The sequence below is a fragment of the Taeniopygia guttata genome, chromosome 1, assembly GCF_048771995.1.
Source record: "Taeniopygia guttata chromosome 1, bTaeGut7.mat, whole genome shotgun sequence".
Classification (NCBI taxonomy): domain Eukaryota; kingdom Metazoa; phylum Chordata; class Aves; order Passeriformes; family Estrildidae; genus Taeniopygia; species Taeniopygia guttata.
The window spans coordinates 87,797,130-87,818,401 of record NC_133024.1 but is presented as its reverse complement, the minus strand read 5'-3'; the positions used below and the strand labels follow the sequence as shown (position 1 = coordinate 87,818,401).

The window sequence follows — 21,272 nt, the reverse complement described above, 5'->3', positions numbered from 1 at the left end:
CTTTGCTGCTTTTTTTTTCAGTGGCAATTTAACCCATCCCCTTTTCTTTGTCTGATAGTTGTAGAAAATGACTGATCCCTCAGGAATGTGGTGGTCACTGGGAGTGCTCAGGGCTGCATTCTGGGTACAGAAAGCAGGGAAACTGAAGCAGCTAGAGTATGACTGATTACTGTCATAATCCTAGGTTACAGGCTTACTGTCATAAGCCCAGGTTACAGCTACCACCTTAAGAGGCAGTATCTGTGGGCCCAAAATAAGGCAGATGTAGCCTGACAGGTTAGATATGGGACACAGGTAACCTCCTGCTAGTTCTTTCATTTGTCTTTGTGGGTGAAGTTTCTCTATCATAATTCACAAATGTCATATGTGACCTTCTATACATCTCAGGTCTTCTACACTCTGGCTCCCCACCATGTGCCTGTAGCTATTAACTTCAGCTCTAAAGTGCTGAAGAGCTGTAACAGGCATTTCTGTGACACATATGAATGTCTGAAATCCTGGGCCCCAAAGTTGTTTATTTTTAGGATAGACATGTTTGGCTCCTGTTTCTGAAGCAGGCACTCCTCCATCACAGTTGTGGCCATTGCAACCCATGCTCAACTCACACAAGTTTAGGTTTTCTTCTCTCCTTAATAGAAGACGTAATATGATGGAACAAGAATTATCTGTTTGCAGTAGAGGAGAACTGCAAACAGAGGGTCATTTGTCATAAAGGAGAAGGAACTGTGAGGGCTGACTTGGCCATCAGCAGACCTGGCAGGGTTGGCCCCAGCCGTAACACTTGTTCCCTGCTGGCACACTGCCATGCCTTAACAGGGTTACAGAAGAGAGGGATGCAGATGGCTCCTGCTGCAAGAGCCAGACATCACCTGGCTGTGTGGCTATAAAATGGTCTCAACAGCTCTGGGGAGTTAGTCATTGCAGGGCTGATGACTGGTGAAGAAAGCAGACTTTTTTCCAGGATATGAAGTCTTGCACTGTATTAACTGACCATGTAAAATCATATTTTAAAATCATTGAAGCATAGAGATAGAGGTGGTTTCATTTATTTCAGAATAAAATGTACTGAAGGGTGACAAAAATCTCCAGTAAAAGACTAAAACCTCCAGCAGAGGCCTGAGGGTTGTTAAATCACACCCAAAAATGGGGGGGGGGGGGGGGGGCGGTGCTAGAGCTCCTGCTCGGAGCATAACTTCACTGTGGAGAGCCACCTGCCTCTGGTCTGAAAGGAAAAGAACTGTGACCAAATGTGAACAACTCAGATTCATCCTCCCAGATTCATCTTTCAGACCACCCTATACTTTTACTTGAGGGTCCTCAGACTGAGTGTCAACAGCTCAAGGACAACAAGTGTTTGAATTTTGCTGGGCAGTGGCTTCCAAATTACGAAACTGATTTCCCTGGAATCAATTCCTAAAGTCTTAGCATGTGTCTAAGACCCCGGGCCAGAAAACAATTTAAACATGTGTGAATGCCCATTGGCTGAAACATGCCATGAGTTCTCAGTGCTGAGAACAGGCTTTTGTCTCTTCCTGGGACTGTCAGATCATGGGCTCAAAAAGCAAGGTAGGGAGCTGATCCCAGAGGGGCAGTAAGATGGGCAAGGATCCAAGTGCTAAAAATACAGTGGCCTCCTTGACCTGCTAAGAGAAAACATTTCCTCCCATTCACTCGGTACAACTTTGGTGCTGGGTGAGCCTTATGTGGGGAAAGAGGCCACCACTGTCCGCAGGGACAGCAGGGACAGCAGTGATGAGGATGCAGAAGGAGGGCATCCTTGCAGAGAGCTGTGGCTGCCAGTCTGGTAAGTGTATGGCACTGTTTTTCCATTAAATCCCTATTAACTCAGTTTTAAAGGGGAGCCCGTGCAAGCGTGTGTTGTAGAGAGACTCCTCGAGGCAGCTCAGGTAAGCAGCATACTTTATAAATTCTGCTCTTAGTGTCTCTTTTTTAAGATTCTCCTAACTTAGCAAATAAATCACATTTTTTAATATAAGTGAGATTGAGATTTATTTAAACTAGATAATGGTTGGAAATTCAGGTTTTAATTATTATTTTTCCTCTGTACTTCAAATTAAGCATGGGCTATTAATGGCAACACAGAAGTTCTTGCGTAATGCAGTTTAAGCTGGGTGCTTTAAACCATTTAAACATAGAGGATCACATTCACCTTTCTACAAAGACACTAAAGTGATAGGAAATAATATTTTAATCTTTTTTTCAGACCAAAACATTTTCATTAAAATTAATATAGTATGTTTCTAAACCAAACTAATTTTGCAAAAAATGGTTTAGTGTACTTAGTACAGAATATTTATATGGTTACAGGTAAAGCAAATGCATCATTTTGCTAGCTATCAAAAATACTTAATAATTTCTGTTGGAGTACTCAGCTCTAAGAGCTGTTTTCCATTTCAGTGAACTTTATGCTGTGGAGAGGAAAGAAATGATTTCTCCACATGGCTGAGCATCAGGTTTCTTTGAGCATGGAAGCAGGCTTGTAAAGGGTAGGTGTTTATGCTTGCTTGTTTCCATCGGGAGTGTTCTCTGACATGCAAATGACCTTCCAGCTGCTAGCAGGCTTTAAGCAGATCTCCTTTAAAACCTTCTGCTGCAAGCCCATGTCAGTTTAGGCCAGCATGTGCATGGATTAGCTTTGTTTTAGCAGGCAGAGTTGTAGTTCCTTTAGTGCTGTGCTGCCACAGCTGGGTGAAAAGCACTCAGTGGTAAAGGAGAAAACTGTATAAATTATGTGCAGATCACAGGCTCTCTTGCCCTTTTCCCTCTCTGAATCCAGCTCCACCAGGGATGATTTCCACTTGAAGGCTGACTTGGAGCAACACTTTCTGAAGTGGTCTTTATAGTTAATATCTGGGAGGCTTTGTCCTGTTTTCTTTAGCAGTGTTCACTGTCTAAAATAGTGAGGATGTTTAAAAAGTGAGGATGTCCCTACACTTTTGAGTAAGCTGAATGGTGCTTTAGGCGAGGTGATTCACTCAGCCAAAAAAACAGACACATTTTTGAAAAAAAATTATCTCTGCCTTGCAGGAGAAATAGTTTGTGGGTAAGAATGAGCAGCCAAGATCAGGATAAGGCAGTATTTAGCTAAGCCATCTGATAATGGTTAGCTAAAAGATGCCTGGCAGATGGCATGTTAAAATTGACCAGAGTATAATCTGGAGTGAAGAGAGGGAAGAGAGAAAAGCCAAAAGAAGGAGAGGAGGGAGAAGACTTGTATCCATCTGGAGTTTCACCCAGGATGGCTGAGACACTCATTTTTGGGCAGCTATACATATTCCTGCTCCATGGAGTCTCTGAGGTATAACAGGAGGTACCTGGGGAGCACAGGGAGCCACTCCCCAGTGCCCTACACTCCAGTCACACCTGTACAACAAATAGCTCTCCTGTCATGTCACCATTCATCTATGCAAAAATGACTGAGTGGATGTTTTGAGGGGCAGCTAATGTTGCAGTGCATTTCTGAAAGGAAATCTATCCATGACAGCATTGCATAGTTGAACACCAGGCTTCCATAAATAATTAGGAAGGCAAATCTTTGCCTTTTATCTTTGTCACAGTGACTGGAATGCACCTCACTACCTTCAGTGATTACAATTCATGCAGCACTAAAACCACAAGATATGCTTTTCACATGCCTGGTGTACACCCCTCCACCCACCAGCATTGCTCATAAAGGTCCATTTTTTTCCAAAGATACCAGGACCCACTAGCAAACCCCAGAGACTCACCAAGTATTTGCTTGAAACAACAATCTATTGTTAAAAAAGAGGAGCTCTTCACAAAAGACACGTCTGATAGGTCCAAGGAGTGACTGGTGAACTAAAGTATTTGGAATGTTTCTGTTGTGAGCATGATGGAGGAAAGGGTTCAGAATAATATTTTGTAGGCGGGGGGAAGTTTCAGTAGGGATCTTGCTCCACTAAAAAGGCAAATGCTGATAGAAGCCAATCTAAAGTAGGTGCTGTATTTATTACCATTGATAGTAGTTTTTATAATAATAGCAATAATCATAACAGCAATAATTAATCAATGTGGGATGGGCAGCCAGCAGGGAAGTGAAGATGTAAAGTGATTGAGGATGAGTCCTAGACCACTCCCATTGTCTTGTGGTGTGTGTATGCTAAACTTTCAAAATAACTGGTACCAAGAAGAGGAATTTTGATAATGGCTACCAGCTTCCATGGAAAAAAAAATATTGTTCTTATCTCTGCATGTCTCCACCTATGGTACCACCACTGGTTGTTCTCTCTGAGTACCTACAACACAGCTGGCCAGATGTTCTTCACTCCTTTGGCCTTTATCACAGCACAGGGGTTGAGAGGAAAACCTTGAAAGGGTTTTATTCCAAATCAGTCTGGCACACTGTGGAAATGCACATAGCAGGGTGTTAATGCTGTCTAACCTAACCTGTCCAGGCATCTGTCCATGTCCCTACTTGAGCTGCCTCGGCCCACCTTCTGGAGGCCTCCACTAACTGCAGAAGGACTCATGAAGTTTTATTTATGGATTGAGCTAAAGATCTGAGTCAGGTATGAGCAGAAAAGGCTGACACAGTTCAGAAAGGCTGTTGAATAAGAACAAGATAACATTTTGTCAGGACATGTGTCAGAAATTGTAAGTCTGCAGCTGATCTTGCCCAGGGGCAGAAGATCCAGCTTTGTTTTTCTGTGAATCTGTGGTGTTCAGTGAGTCCCATGGTCAGAAGGAGGAAAGCTGGAGGAAATCACACAGAACCTGAATTTATCAGGGAGTTATAACAGCTTAGGAAAAAAAAAAGATAGCTTTGGGAAAATGTGAAGAATAGCAGAAATTTAAATTTTGAAACTTGCCTGAGGCATCACTTCTGGAAAAACCAAGATGATACAGCAAGTAGTGGCTTGATGTGGGGTTATTCTTACATCTCTGTGATGTTCATTTTCAATAGAAGATGGTGCTAAGTGAGGAGGGGAGTGTGTATTTTTTGCTACAAAATTCAATGCCTTTATGATAGACCCTCATGAAAGGCTTTGGCAAACCTTGTCCTTGTACCTGGCACAAACTGTACTGAAAAGAGCTTATAAAGTCACAGGTAAGTTTTTTGCCTTCACTTCAGCTATTTACAAGCAGAGTTGGTCTAACAGAGAGTATTTTGGATGAATTAGAGAGTTTAAAATGCTTCCCATCACCTTATCCTCTACTGCTCTGTCTCTCTGCCTGCAGAACTATTTTTATGGGCAGATCCTTATCTGTCCTCTATAAAAATCTTGGTGCAAGGGGTCAGACTGGTAGGCACTCATGTCTGCAGAAGTTTATCTGCTTGTGGCATCAGTCAATGTCTCATCTCTTAGGTTGCCACTGAAATTGTGCTAAGGTTGTTTGCTGATTGGAGAATGTAACTTAAAGGTTGGCTGTTTAAAACATAGATGGCCTGGGCCATATGGGCAGTTTGGTGACTATCAGAGATCATGCACAATTCTTCATCCTGACCAGAAGCAGAGGATTATTATTCAGAGATCTACAGTGTTACCAGGTAAAGTATCTCATATGGGGACAAAATCACTGAAACAGGGCTTTGTGTGAAACTGTGCAGTCAAAGAGCAGAAGGACCACTCCTGTCATGTGCAACTCCACTGCCAATAGCAATTTCATTGCTAGAAGTCCTATCCTCCTTTCTGAGAAGAGATTAATCTACTGAATCAGAGATATTTGCTCATGCACTGGAGAAACAGGGAAAGGGAAAAAAACTATTTACTGAGCTCTGATCTTTGTCACCTGCAGAATATGTGTATTTTCACCTGGAGTATAAGGCAGGATACTCACATTTTTTACCACCTTGCATTTGGGCCTTGATTCAGAGATGTTGGAAACTTTCCACTGACTTCAGGGGACTTTGGATCATGTCCAAAAGCTACCCAACAGCCTGGAAGGGCAAGAAAGATAAACTGTCTCTTTCTGCTGGAGAGATCCAGGAAAAGACTTCAACAGAGATAACTAGAATACTGTGGCATTTAAGGAATTTTTGGGGTTTTGTTTTTCTTGTTGTTTGGTTGGATTTTGATTCCCCATAGCAACTCATAGTCTAATGTCTGGATTATTTTTGCTGTTACATTTCTCTTCCTGTTTTGATTTTTAAGGAGGACAGCCTCAGGGCTTTTGGCTGCAGGGCCCGTCAGGCAGCTGAAATGGAGCAGCAGGAGCTCCTGCAGAGAGATGCAGTCCATGGCTCAGCTGTCAGCTGGGGCTCCTGCGGGGCCAGGGAAAGCAGGAAGCACTGGGGCAGGATGAGGTTGCAGAGCTGTCCCAGATGTCCCCTCCCCAGAGCCACGCTGGGCAGATGCTGCCATGAGGGGCAGAAGGTGGAATGGGGTGACTCCTGAGCCCACAGACTCACAGGAGAGTTTACAAATCCATGGCAGCCCTTGTGACTGTCCCAGGAGCTGATGAGCAAAATTGCAGGAAAGGCAGATGTTTGATTTGGGCTAACAAGAGCTTGTGATTTGTTTTAGTCTGGGCCTGGTTCAAAGTCAGTCATTATAATCTAGGTTGTGTTCTGAACTGAGGCTGAACTGAGCTCTGCTTTTCCATTTTTGAGAAAGCCCAAAGAGCAGCCTCCTACTGTGAAAGCCCTATGAGCCAAGCTGCTGATGTGAAACAAGTCTCGCATTTGTTTCCTTTCACATCTTTTGGTTTAGAACACGCATGCACTTAACACACACCCTAAAAATAAAATCCTCAGAAGAGTTTGAAAATCAAGATTTTTATTTTTTAATGATTTCCTCTAGCAGCCGGCTTTTATGATCTTGACTTAGAACTAACAACACACAACTGATCAGCCTTAAAAACAAAAAACGAGTTTTCACACCTTGCTACTTCTAAGATAAAATGCCTTTTAATGGCTTTTCTACTAATTAGCTGCCATGACTTCCCAATATCTTGGTAGAGGCCCTTTTTAATGTATGTCAATATAATCAAGAAGGATTATGGTCTTTTATTCAAAGTGTGTTGATAAGGGATAAGCAAACATAGCAGTGCTGCCTTCTCCCCACTAACAGCCACCTCCAGCTGTGCCACTTCGAATATCAGATCTGCTGTGTCACACACCTGCCTGGGCAGGAGCTGCCGGGAGGGATGAGGATGAGGAAGCCACTTGGTAGGACTGAAGTGGCCTGGAGGATGGAGCAGAAAGTTATTGCTACAGCCCTGTCACAGAATTCTCTGCTGCTAAAGCACAGCAGAAAGCTCAGTGAAGACCACACAGCGTAGCTCACCACCTGGGATACAGAGGAATGATAAATCTTTCTCAGAGGTGGAGAGTTTGTGCAACTGCCACAATCTCCCTCACAGCTCTCCTCTTTCTCATAGGATAGCTCTTCAGTTTGGGTGAGGTGAAAATAAACATAATGCCAGTAAAGAAAAAAGCCATCTGAGTATAAATTAATGAGGCCAAACCTCCCTAGCTGTGGTTAGTCTCTAAGCATCTCCCTGATCTAGACGTTGTCAACAGTAAGCCCAGTTTTTGTGCTTTCCCCCTTGCAAATGGCTTTGCTCATGCAGTATCAAGCACTGGCTGGGCTAATATCTGTAGTGGTTATTGAGGGGATACACACAACTTCAGTCAGGAGTAACAAATCACCTGGAACACACCCTTGGAAGCCTATTTTAAAATAAACATTTACAGCCTCAGTTCTTCATCAGTCCACAACAGGACCAGCCTAATGCCATAGCCTCAGGATTTGTCAGCTTGGATAAACCTTCATGTCAGCCTCTTCTTACTCTGCAAGCTGTTTGAGTATTCCTAGCTATCACAATTATCTGCACTCACATTTTCCATGCACTCTCAATACAACATTCAGAGGTTTCAAACTGATAATTTAATTAAATTATGGCCATTACGGTTATTTCAGTTCCAGGAGTATGTGAGGCAAAGATGCTGAGGATAAACACAGTACTTGTGCTTCCAGAGGAGTGGACAGATTCTGTTCTGTGGGAAGATGAAGCTTTCAGAGGACTGAATTTCATCAGCCTTTGAATCCTCTAGAAATCATTCTTTTGCATATTTCAAGTGGGATATTCCAAGATGGACTCCATCAAGATTCCTTGTGGAAACTTGGTCTTACACATGCAAGTAGAATTGGAGATCAGCTATTCCTCTGTGTTTAAGAAGTAGTTTTACTTTGTCTGGATATCCACTGTGGAGGCAGCAGTGCCAAGACAGCATGCAGCATGACTCCCTTTTTGCTGATCCATGTAACCAGCAATATGCATTTTGCGTGCATGTGTGTGTTTGCCGGTCAGGAACATATGCTCAGCCTCACTACAGGCTGGACCCATGCACACATAGCTGCAGCAGCCTCATCTGCATCCTAAAGGTCATGAAGTTGAGCCAACTCTAGCACCCTGAATTTGATGGAGATCCTTGCTGAGGCACTTTTCCAGCTTTCCAGAGATAAAGACTGTGTCCCAAGAAGACTTCCTTTACAAGTCTCATTACCAACTTCCACAATATCTCATGCAACTTGTGAAGAAGCAAATGGTTACCTCTGGTTTTGTATTTTTTGTAAGAGAACAGTCCACCCCTTTACTGAACTGTGGCTTATATGGGAATGGAATGATGGTGGCTTGCCAGTTATACTTAAATCACTCCTACCACCAGACAGGCTTGAAGATAAAGTAAGGAATGAATTTATTCAGGAATCCAAAGATCAGCATTACAATCTCCTTATTTAGAGGCAGCTGTGCATAAAGAAAAGAAAACTTACAGCTGCAGACAGATTATTTTTTTATCTGTTTTATGCTGTTGAAATGGTCTCAGCATGCTTACATACCTTTCAGCTTGAAACTTGTCTTTAAGCAAGGCCTGGTCCACAGCATGTATTTCATTGAAGAGATGTTTATTAAAGAGGTATGCATGTCCTTGCACACCTCTTTTCTCCCCTGGGCTGTTTCACTCCCACACATGCCATTGCCTGAGCTGGGAAGCATTTATGCCTGCTGCAGAGGTGGGTTCTTCTGCCCAGACAAAATATCTTGGTTCTTACCATCACGCATGCTGATTGTGAAGGAGAGCTTCTCCTGAAAGGCAGAGCAAGATTCAGACCTCCTTGTATTAATTTTTTTATGTAGTGAAAACACCAGCTAGTATATGTGAATAAGCTAAAAATCATAGTAGATATACATGTAGTTAATTAGATCTTGACTGTATTGAGACAAGAATTAATGGCAATCTAATTATTTCAGGGTGAAAATGACATAAACATGCTTAGCATGAACTCTGCCCATGCAGATGGGCAAGATGGCATCCTCTTCCTTCAGTGTTGATGTACCGGATGAGAGACTTCTGAAAAACATTAAAACCAAAAGTAGTTTATCATACTCCATATTCTATTAACACAATTTTATTTTTTATCTGTTCTCCAAAATCCTGGATTCACATTAGCCAATGCATCAAGCAGTCCCGTGTTTAATTTTCATATGGGATAGTGGTGAAAATCCTCACTTGCAAAGTTTCAAAACTGGTCTTTGATGGCAAAAATTTTTACTTTTGTGAGTACTGGAGATACTCTTGCAATGGTCACATGAACAGGAGGAATAATCTTGGGTTGCTCAACACTAACGTGATCACATCTCTGTGAAAAACAGTTTTGACTTAGAAAATAACTTTTGTTTTTTCACAAGCAATGCTGGCTGGACAGTGTTATATAGAATGGTTGTCCTCAATAAGATCCTGGCATTCTTATTTCCAGAGCTACCAAGAAAAAGCTGGGTGGTTTGAGCTGCTGACATGTTTGAAAAGGAGCAGAACTGAGATGATGCAAGTAATTTCTTTTCATCATGGCAGCAAAGGTCCTACATGAGAAAGGCTTCTCAGTTCAGTCCTCTAACACAACTGTGACAGAAAGGATACTTTGAGAACTGTATTTCTGGGATCCCCTGGCCTTTCTCTACCACATTTTCTCCTTCTTTCTCTACCTCACTTTCTCCTCCTTTCTCTACCACACTTTCTCCTCCTTTCTCTACCTCACTTTATCCTCCTTTCTCTACCACATTTTCTCTTCCTTCTCCTTTTACTCTTCATCGAGCTTCTCCTCTTCATCATCACCAATGTCATCGTCAATATCTGTCAATAGTCAATATCTGGTTTTCTTAAAATTTGATTTCCAGAAGGCAAAGATGTCTCTAGGGCCCTTTCTGACACAAAAGATCAAGACCAGAGCAGGATCAGAGTAAGTGAATCCTCAGGTCTGGGATCCAGTCTTTAGGATTTGTTGAGATGATATGCAGAACCGAATGCTCTAAATGCATTTCAGCATGCAAGGCAGAGATAACAACTTCTCTTTCTTTCTACTTGTTAATCTCCCTTAGTTCTAGACTCGTCAATGCCAGGAGATCTTTCTATTCAGTTTTCTTTATATTTGGCAACTACTGAAAGTCTTCAGGCCCAAGTTCAATTTCAAACTAGTGGTGATGCCCGTGGCTCATGCAGAGACTCAGAAAAACACCTTCTCAATACACTCGAGCAAAAGAGAAGATTCTTCCTAAAACACAGAAAGAAGCATTGCTGTCTCTGAGCAGGAGCCAAGTTTAGCATGATCACAGATCAAAGAAAGCTGTGACCCTCTCATCTCTATATCAGCAGGGTGCTGTCCAGAATGCTCAGTATATGTGCCCAAAAATTCAGTGGCAGATTAGTTTACAGAAGAGTTTTCCAAGAGGCGCTTGGGTTGCGCTCAGCAGCTGCCCTTACTTCTGTGGCTGGGCATACCTGGCGTGTCTGGGTGATTTATTGATCTCAACTGCTCTCTGCAGCCCTCCTGCTTGAGAGACAGGGGCTGCTCCAGCACGGCGAGGAGCCATGAAACAACAACTGCAACAGATGGCCACAGCTCCTGCCCCAGTTTGGATGGCCACAGCTCCTGCCCCAGTTTGGCACACCCTGCCAAAACAGGGTCAGACACAGCACCTGTGTGGGGCTGGATAGGTGAGGGCTGGATAGGTGAGGAGTACCACAGGGACATTTGTCAGTGGCAAACAAAGAGTAATAAAGTGCTCCAGGAAAATAAGGTTATATGGCGAGTGAGGTGAATGAGGGAAAGGTGAGAAATGGCAGATGTTTTGAGGAAACCTCTGCTAATCCTTGACGGGAAAGAAGTGGTGGGAAGGACGCTAAGGAGGCAGCAATTCAAAGGATTACCCTGCAGTTTTCATGGCTTGAGTGGAAGGGGAGGGTGTAAGACCACACTGCTGACACTGCAAATGTCTGGAGCAGAAAGGAAGCAGGGGAGACATGTGGTATGCCAGCCATAACATGTAAGAGGAAAAGAGGGGTGGAACACGGAATGAAATGCATATAAAATTATGGTAATACTCAGGTGGTCTAGTATTACATTGGATTATGGTTTTCTGAGGTATGCATACAGGCAGCATTAGAAAAAGGTCAGCAAATTCACAGTCAGGATATCTGCAAAAACAGAGTGCAGATTTTGCATAATAAAGACTCTAATATCACTGTCCTTCAGTCATACTGAATGTAAATGCATCTTTTTAAAGCATAAAAAAATACACTGTGGGGTTTTTTTCCCAAAAAATTTAATATGAGAGAGCTATTTGTGCATTTTGATCAGTGTGTAAAAATGTAGCTAGTCTTGGCTGAGAAGGCCTATATAGCAGAGATAGGTCATGTCTTTGATCAACATCCTTTGATTTTGATTTCTGTGCTCCAGAACATGTTTGTCAAGTCTTTCAAATTAATGCATGTCCACAGAGCTGAAAATTTGTCTTTGAATTCTTTTTGAAAAATCTGAGTAGCCTCAATGATGTCAGAAGTAGCTATTGTTTAACTCAGGTGCCATGAAGAGCTGTCCTCCTGGCAAATGTCATGTTCTCTGTTAAAGCTGACCATAAAATTAATGGCAGCTATAATATATGTAACTTTTTCAATCCACCAGTGAAATCATTATGAGCTCTCACAAAAGGCATCACTGAAACAGATGAAGTATTAATTGAATCATCTTCAGGGGGTTTTATGTCATGGAGGAGAAAATGTGTGACCCAACATAAAGAGAAAAGAAGCGTTTGAAATTTACTGTAGTCACATACAGGATCTGGATAAGGGGCAGTGGCAGGTGGCAGGTTGGCCATTAATCTGAGCACTAATCTAGGTTTGACAGTGAAATTAATCTTGTTGTACTAAATAGCCTAAGAGGTACAGAGTAGCCCTAGGCTGCACTTCTTTCAGCAAAGCTCTAGCAAAAATTGAGTTACTTGTTGGTTATTTGTCCAGGGAAGGGATATATTCTGTAACAACAACAGCTGCTCTTTATAAACACAACTTTTTAATATTGCTGGGCTTGTTTCAAATTGCACATGATGGCCTTCAGAAGGCTAACCTGAGGCACCAACCTTGCATTAGGGCAATATCAAAAAAGGGGATTTTACATCTGAAGTCCTACCTTATATAGCCTAAGAACAGCTTATGGATTGCAGTGCAGTAATGGGTGCAGACAAGATAATTTTGAGGTGCTGAAGCACCTCTATTCAAGACCCCTCGCTCAGCATGAAACTTGAGTCAGATGTGGGAAAAGAGCTATCACAGCTAGTCTTGGGAGATTTTGTTGGGAAATGGACTCCTGACAAAGATCCTTTTACTGGCTGTGGAGGTATGGAGAACTCTAAGTTCACTGGGGGCTGTGTTTTTTTATCATCTCAGTGTATTTTTCAGATCTTGTTCTTGAGCAATGATCTCTCTCATAGTTTTGCCTACAACTAGGAAACCTGAGCCCTTGGGAGCTTATGTGATTTTTTTTTTTTTTTTTTCAAAATGTTTGGCACTTGCACCATCTCTGTCTGTGACTGGGACTAGCATTTACTTGCCAGGTTGGATAACATGGATGTGGGTGTCATGTCCAAGGTCACACCATGAATTAATGTCAGAGCTGGAATTATTATTACTTATTATGGGCAGGCTGGTGATTACACAATATGCTTAAGGCAATCTACAGTTTCTATTACAAAAGTCTGCTTTTGTGTTTGTGCATGCCAAAATAAAACTGCTTAGTGTAAAATTCCTGATCCATACATGAAGCCTCATACTTGGAGGCAGGTGAAGCAGGCTGGGCTCTTGATTTCTTCATTTTGCTAGCAACAGCTCCTGACTCTTGCTGCTGGGGTCACAGCACTGTACTTCTCTGAGATAAGATTTACCTCAGGAGAAAATTCCTCTCTTCTAAAATGAGTCCTGAAAGAATTTTTTGCACATATACTCACTGGTGGAGTTAGGTGGAGTGGAGTAAAGAAAATAGTTCAAATAGGCAGGTAAGTGGGCAAACAGGGCACCAAAATTCAGTGTTATCAGGATTTCTTATCTCATCTATTTTGAACTCAGGCAATCACTTGGATCCTTTTGTCACTGCAAACCACAAAAGGTTTCACTGTTGTTAGGTGAAGCCTACTTAGCTTTGTAAGGACTTATTTTGGTGGATTATGAGGATAGATTTAGTTTTGGACTGAAGAAACCTTAGCATGATCCAAAAACAGCAGCTAAAGCATACTGAATGAGTATTTCAGCCAAAATGGGAAAGGGCAGAGATGGGGCCATGAGACAGCTGCTAAGAGCAATGGCCTTTTGTGAGCTGTGATATTTGCTTGGCATATAAGTGGGAAGAGTGAAGAAGAAATGATTTCTGCTTTTCCAACTTTGTATGTACTCTGAAAATATATCCAGCACCCCCTCTGGCTTAAGAGTCATCACCCAGTTCTCTCTTCTCTCAGGGCACTTCATTTGTCAGTGCTGGTGGCGAACGGTGCTGCATCCAGCTGGGGCCAGTCACCAGTGGTGTCCCTCAGGGGCCTGTGTAGCAAGATTTCTGAGAGAGAGAGAACATGATTTATATTTAGAGTGAAGGTTGAGCTAACCCCAGCCTAGGACTCAGATATGGGCCTCGGCAAGGCCTTTGAAGCCTATGACGCAGGTAGGAATTAGTCTGTGGTGCAGTTAGAAATTATGTTAAGGTGTGAACACAAAGTAATGAGCTTTCTGAGTAAATTAGTATAGGTCTGCAGTGTGAAACTTTAGCCACCTTAAGACAAACAATGTTTGCTGGCAATGATAGTGTGCTCACAATTTGTAAACTATATTGAAGCGTATATAAACTGCCATCTTATAGACAATAAACTGAGAACGTAGCATTAACCACATTGGCTTGATCTGCATTTGTCCTGTCCAGCTTCCCTATTATTAATAAGGTCCCTTGCTCCTCGTCTGTGCTGGGACCAGTTCTATTTAATATTTTTATAGATGACATGGATGAGGGTGTTGAGTCCTTCATTAGCGAATTTGCAGACGACACTAAGCTGGGAGCTTGTGTTGATTTATTGGAAGGTAGGAGGGCTCTGCAGAGAGGCTTAGATCAGTTGGGTGGATGGGCAGAGTCCAACAGTGTGAAGTTTAATAAGTCCAAGTGCTGAGTTCTACATTTTGCCCACAAAAATCCCCTACAATGCTACAAGCTGGGGACAGTGTGGCTGGACAGTGTTCAGGCAGAAAGGGACCTGGGGGTCCTGGTGTACAGCTGGCTGAACATGAGCCAGCAGTGTGCCCTGGTGCCCAAGAAGGCCAAGGGCATCCTGGCCTGTGTCAGGAATGGTGTGGCCAGCAGGAGCAGGGAGCTCATTCTGCCCCTGTACTCAGCACTGGTGAGGTTCCGCCTTGAGTGCTGTGTCCAGTTCTGGGCCCTCAGTTTGGGAAGGACCCTGAGACACCTGAGCACATCCAGAGGAGGCACCGAGGCTGGTGAGGGGCTTGGAACACAAACCCTGTGAGGAACGGCTGAGGGAGCTGGGGGTGTTTAGCCTGGAGAAAAGGAGACTCAGGGTGACCTTATCACTCTCTACAACTTCTTGAAGGGAGGTTACAGACAGGTGGGGGTCGGTCTCTTTCTCCAGGCAGCAACTGGCGGAACCAGAGGACACAGTCTCAAGCTACATCAGGGAAAGTACAAGTTGTATATTAAGAAAAAAATTTCATTGAAAGAATAATAAAGTACTGGAATTTTCTTCCTGGGGAGGTGGTAGAATCACCATCTCTGGATGTGTTTAACAAAAGACTGGACACGGCATTTGGTGCTATAGTCTAGTTGAGGTGTTAGGGCATAGGTTAGATTTGATTTCCTAGAGGTCTCTTCCAACCTCATTGTTCTGTGATTCTGTGATATGGTCTGCAACGTGAACCCTAAGGCATGGGGCCATTAAGTAGGCACAGAAAGGCAGCCTGGGGATTGGATTCATCTCCCTCAGTGTGAGCAGGACAGAGGATGGAGTGGGGGAGAAATGGAAAATCTTCCTCAGTTTTCCATGCAAATTTTGGTTTTAGAGTTTTTGGAGAGAGGTGGGTGTCTGAATTTTCAAACTCAGTCTCATCTGCAACCTTTACCCAAATGTGGCATTGTTTGCTAGGGGAAGAACTCATGCCTGTGCTCTGAGCTCTGACAGCCACCAGGCCCAAGGGATACAAGCTGTGGAGACTGGGCATGGGACAGAACAAACACCTTAAACATTTGGGATAAGAAACAGCATAAAATTCACAGAAAGAAAAAAAAAGACATGCATCAAGGTCATTAAATATAATTTGCTTCTGTCTCAGAGAGTTCTCAACCCAAAACCTGTGGGAATCCAGAAAACTGTTCTGGGATATATATATATATTCACCAGCACAGACTACTGGCTAGGGACAAAAAAATAGGCTAGGTTAACTTATATCTCACCCAACAGAGGCATTTTTGTGGCACACTACTCAAAGCAAGGGCATCTCATACTGAATGAGGCACAATTCACACAAATTCAGCAACCAGAAGTTAGCTGGTGACAAAATTTATGTGAAGTAAAGTCTGGTGTGAGCCATTTTCTCCCACCAGGTAGTCAGTAGCAAGAGTTAGGCACCTCCAGCTCCCATAGAAAGCACACAAATAACTGGCTTACACCAGATGCCACCTTTTGATGGCAAAAACTGTGATAGGTGACCTGCTGATGAGAGCATCCATGGAAAACATGCATGTCACAGGGCTCTGAGCGCTTCAACCTGCTCTCAAGGCTGAGCATATCTTTGCAGCAATGGTATCTTCTTGAAGCTTCAGCTCAAAACACAGGGCAGGAGGGGAAATCAGGCAGAGATGAGGCCCTTGGAAATCACCATGCTTTGCTGCTTCACACGAAAGTACCTACATCTCACCTGTGCCCCATGGTCTGGGCACAATGGTATCAATGAGGACAACTGCCCACCAGGAGGGAGGTGAGGCTGGGATCTTCCAAGTACTCCCGCAGGTGTGGGGAGGGCTGAGAGTGGAGTTTTATGTGCAGGTGTCTAATTTGGAAGGCACTGGTGTGACCTGTGGCTGTGAAGGGCTGGAAGAAGCCAGCAGGCTGACATCTTGCTAGCACAGCCAAATCCCCTGCTCACAACAGCAAATGCTAATCCCATCTTCCTCACTGTGTGAATCTGAGTGTGAAGGGCTGGCAAAATATTGACTACCAGCACAATCTCCACAGGTGCCCTCTTCCCCTCTAGATCTGCTGCTAAGTTTCTGGCAGTCAATATCATATGTACAGAACCCACATCTAAATCCCCCAAATTAGATTAAAGGCTCAATAACATCATAACACAGTTTTAATTGCTGTGCTACCTACCACGAACACAAATGTCAGAACAGCAAGGGCAGATTCCCATGAATAGCTGTTAGTAGAGCTCTTCTTTTAGTAAACACACTACCAGTGCAAACTGGTTAGATTTTGCTTTGTTAAACCTATCCTGAGCATTTACGTTCTTCTTGGATGCCCAGATTTCTGGCATCTTCTGTGACTTGCAGAGAATGACAGGACAAATCCTGATTGTGAGGGATTAGTGGTAAAACCTCTAACCTCACTGCAATGGATGGCTAATGGCACCTTGGTATGGCTTTCAAGGGAGCTGTGCTTTACAGCTTGCAGCATTTCCTTTCCATTTCTACAGCACATTTCGACTCAATGATCTTATAGATCTTTTCCAACCTAAACGATTCCATGATTATAAAGCAGCTCTTACTGTACATACACATCCCATTGCCTTGGAGTAGGGAACTGCTTGAAATTCTTGCTTTGCTTCCTAACTGTGCCTGAGTCATGGGAGCAGCAGGGCTACAGCCCCATGGGGCAAGAGGGTCTGTGCCAAGCAATGCCATCACTGCTGTGGGATAGAGAGCCTCAGCCCCATCCCTTTTCATAAAGGCTATGTCTCTGCTTCTGACAACATCCTCAGGAATACCTCTCCTATTAGCCTGCCACCCTTCTGTGCCTTGGAAGTGCTAGTCCCCTAAGTGTGAGGGCATTCCCCTGCCTGTCTCAAAGAAGTGGCTCAGCTGTTACCTGCTGCCAGGGGCACAGGATCAAGGCCTTTGATTTGATCAAGGCCATCATTCCTGATGATATTGCTTTCTGGCAGCATCCTTTTTCAAGGAGTCCTTTCCCTGGCAAGGGTCCTCGAGAGTAAAGCAACACCCAGAATGAAACTGGGACAATTTAACTAGCAGGACAATGTGGGGTAACCAGCTTTAAAGAACATTTGTTCTTTTCAGAGGGAAAAGCAGTAAAGTTTGCACTAGCAGATCTGTCATCCACCTTCTCAAGCTTTTACATTAAGTGTTCTGGAAGGCAACATTTACCCAAGGCTAGTCCCTAGTTCCTGGATGTGTACACCAGATCCAAAAATGTTCTGCAGTTGGACTGATACCTGGGGATTAAAGATGTCATTAGTGCCCAGAACATCCTGGACTGGGGCAGGGGACAACTATCATTTATCCAGGTTGTTTCTACAACATCAGCTGGACCTTTGACTCATGCAAAACCAACAACAAAAAAAAAAACCAACCAAACAAACAACAAAAAAAAACCCAACTGGCTAACATGAAAAGGTTGAGGCTTTCCAGAGCTTTCAAAATATATGTCTTCACTACCCCATTTTTGCTGCTGAAACAGCTTTTCATAACTATTTATCCTCCTGGGAAATGTGAACGGGCTGTTTACATGGTAGCTAAAGAAATATGAGGCAAAAGGCCACTAGATCTAGGATGAACAATACTTTCCCCAGGAATCTCTGGGATATTTCTCTTATCTCCCTAACCCCAGTCTCTAGGCCATGCTTCTCATCTATGGTGCTTGGAAGCTAGGCATTTCTGCAGGATAAAAGGAGATGTGTGAAAGTCATTTTCTGCCAGAGGCTTGAATCAGGCTGTCAAATCATGTTGCTTGGCAGAGGCTGAGGACATGCTGTTGTGAGCTTTTTAATGGTAAGATAAATGCCTCACATGCCATTTCTCATTGGTTTGGAGTTAAAACCATAAAACCTTACTCGGCTCCATGTCAAGCCATAAATCAGTTTGTCATGCCGAAAAGCCTGGCACACAGTTTGTTAGTATCCAGCCTCTGCAGCTTGACCTACACTTGTTGTCCAAACTGCTCAGAGACAAGCTGGAGGTGATGCTCTCTCCTAAAGACTATTGCTCAATCAGAGCTCTGAAGAAAAGAGAGAGAAGCAGGAGATGAAGGGAATGCGGTGATCTTCAGGACTATGGAAGTAGTAAATAAATCAGCAAAGGAATTGAATCCCTCATCAAGTACTGCTGCTTCAGCCAGAGGGAGGAACAACCCGCAACCTCAGTTCTACAGCGCAACACTTCTCACATGAGTATGTTGCTGTAGAGAGTCATTTGCCTGCACACAGAGCCTGTCTGATGTTATTTCTTCACCACACCATCTTACAGAGAGGTTTTCCTTTTCCTCCTCTTAATATAGTTCAACTTTGTACCAGGGACCATGTCTCTGCTACAACTTTCTCTGCAGAAGTACGTTGAAATGCCAAGATGGATCCAATATTGGCAAGGAGGTAGGCATGTTGTAACCCCACCTCTACACTGAGCGTTGTTTGGACAGGTTTTCCTTCCCAGCCAGCAAGACTATCCCCATGGGAGATAGATACCAGAAGAACTTTTTTCCACCTCAGACATCTTCCTTTTTTTTTTTTTTTTTTTTTTTATGTACAAGTGTCCCCTTCACCCAGCATCACACTTACCTTGCAGCAGGAAGGGCACAAGTCCTGAGCAGAAAGTTCACCCCTGAGCTACAGTCCTGCTGCCAGCACAGACTTACTTTGTGATCTCAGGCTAATCTCTAAAGCTGCTGATTTTGTAGTGAGGTGGCACTACAGCTTCCTGCATGAGGAGTTGCAGGGCAAAAACTTGGCAGGACACAGGACACAAACTACCCTGCAACAGGACTGCACATCTGGGGTGGACAGATGGACAGATGAAGGAGTGTTGGAGTTTGTGACATCCATAGAGCATTCAGCACTTCTTAAGGTGTTTCTGTCAATCCCAAAGGTCTGGCAAATAATCTGATTGATAAATTAGAGTTGCTTATATCTCAGACAAAATACTGAGCCCTGAAATATTACCGTCTCCTCGGGGTGCCTTGCAGCACCTCCTGAAGGCACTCCCAAATGCAGCAAAGTGATGGGCTGGCACTGCTCAAGAGCACAACAGCCCTTTCCATCAGGGCCCTCATGCAGCTCTAGCTGTGATGCCTTAAAAGGCTGGTTAGCACAGAGATGCTGCAGTCCTTATCTGCTGCCCATGGCTGCTGCTTTGGAGATATTATATTTATAGCTCACCCACAGCACGGATGCCCAACTGTCTAATTATGAAGCATATAGTTTGGGCAATCCAATAAAGAGGCAAGTCTGTCCTCTCCTCTCTTGTTCACAGACTCACGAGCAGAGGCAGCACTGAGCTGCAGCAAGGTAAGATAATGCCTTGTTTTGGTTTTCACTGTCTTTTGAGCCGTTTTCTCCTTTTCACCTGCCATTTGCCATCACTCCTCAGGGCTCTGCATAGACATCTTGAGGGGAGTGCTGCTTTCTCAGGAGAAGAGTGGACTTTAAGATGTTTGTTCCTCTCTTGCTGCCAGGGCACACACAGAGAGTCTCTCTTTGTATCCTCAGTCTGCTCTTGGGAACCAGGTGCTAACTAACAGCTGCTCTTCAGTTTCTTCACTAATAATACACTGTTATGTTTTCATGTTCTCAAGGAACACAACCATATCTAACTATAGTAAAGACACTTCCCTGGCTTGAATAGCAAGCTGAATTACTTCAAGAAGAAAGCTTTTAATTAGTTTTTGGAGGATTTTTCCCCTCTATCAGCATTTTCTTCTTTATGTTGAGTGTTTGAAAAATGAATAGATAGTGGGGAAAAAATGTAGACAGGCAGAAGGAACATTTTACTTTTTTTTCCTCTTTCAGACCATTTTCTAGAGGCCATGAAAGAAAAAAAGGAAAATTGCAGGTGATGCTTGCTGATTTTATATTTTAAACAATTACTTGCTATGGATTACAGCAGCTGAGGGAAAAAGAAAAAGAAAGCAAAGCACTGAATTATAACTGTGTATCAAAGCAGGAATTCATCAAAACTAGCCTGTAAAATAGCAGTAGCAATAGCTGCCAAATGCCAATTATCAGGATATTGTTACATTAAATTACTTTTAACCTCATCTCATGAGAACATTAATTTTCAAATGGAGCCAATAAAAGAACACCTCTTAGGGAAAATAAGATTATTTGTGCATGTGCACACATTCGTTTGGATGCATTTACAGGTAAGCTTTTATTATAAATATTCTTATAACCAAAAGCTTTTAAATCCAAGGATCACAAAATATGACACAAAGGTACAAGATATTAATTTACTTTTAGTTTAAAAGCTAAAGCTATCACACATTGCACTAGAGTTTGTTTACTATTCCATTATTCAAGAACTTAAATGAAACAAAAATTTTTTCAGATGCTGAGTCCTTCATGGGCTTTGACAGGATCTCAGGTCCCTGGTGCCCTGAGGAGCAGGACAACTTAGACCTGACCCAAAGCCAGTGCTTGTAGGAAAGGACAGCCCACGTCAAAGTACTTGGGATTGAGGTCAGATCCTAGGTGAGGATTCAAAAGGCAGGATGTCAGGTGATTGCTTGGTCTAAAGCTGTTGGAGATGCACTGACTTAAGATGAGAGGTAGGTGTTCACATCAGTGCAATTGGTGCAGCACTTTGGTCTGGTGCCAGGGCTGTCTCTTGGGCTCCGCCATGGCAACATGTGCCTGGCAGTACTCCTGCTGGAAATGCAGCCCTGGGGCTGTGCCCAGGTCATTACACACTCATGGACTCTGAAATCAAGTGAAGACATCCAAAATATGTCCTGGGATAGGA

General features: G+C 43.3%; 1 protein-coding gene across 4 annotated transcripts in view; it reads left to right on the top strand.

Annotated features, from left to right (window-relative positions):
• The first annotated feature begins 1,665 nt into the window (after positions 1-1,665).
• Positions 1,666-21,272, top strand: part of FHL2 (four and a half LIM domains 2) — a 56,390-nt gene continuing 36,783 nt past the window's right edge. Inside the window, exon 1 of one of the 4 annotated variants that reach the window (XM_030279009.4) lies at positions 1,666-1,804. The gene's annotated coding sequence lies outside the window, so the exon portion shown is untranslated. Of the gene's footprint in view, positions 1,805-2,423; positions 2,508-19,637; positions 19,820-21,272 lie in introns of those variants that run through there. The other 3 variants (XM_030279000.4, XM_072933064.1, XM_072933074.1) reach the window with 3 other exon arrangements.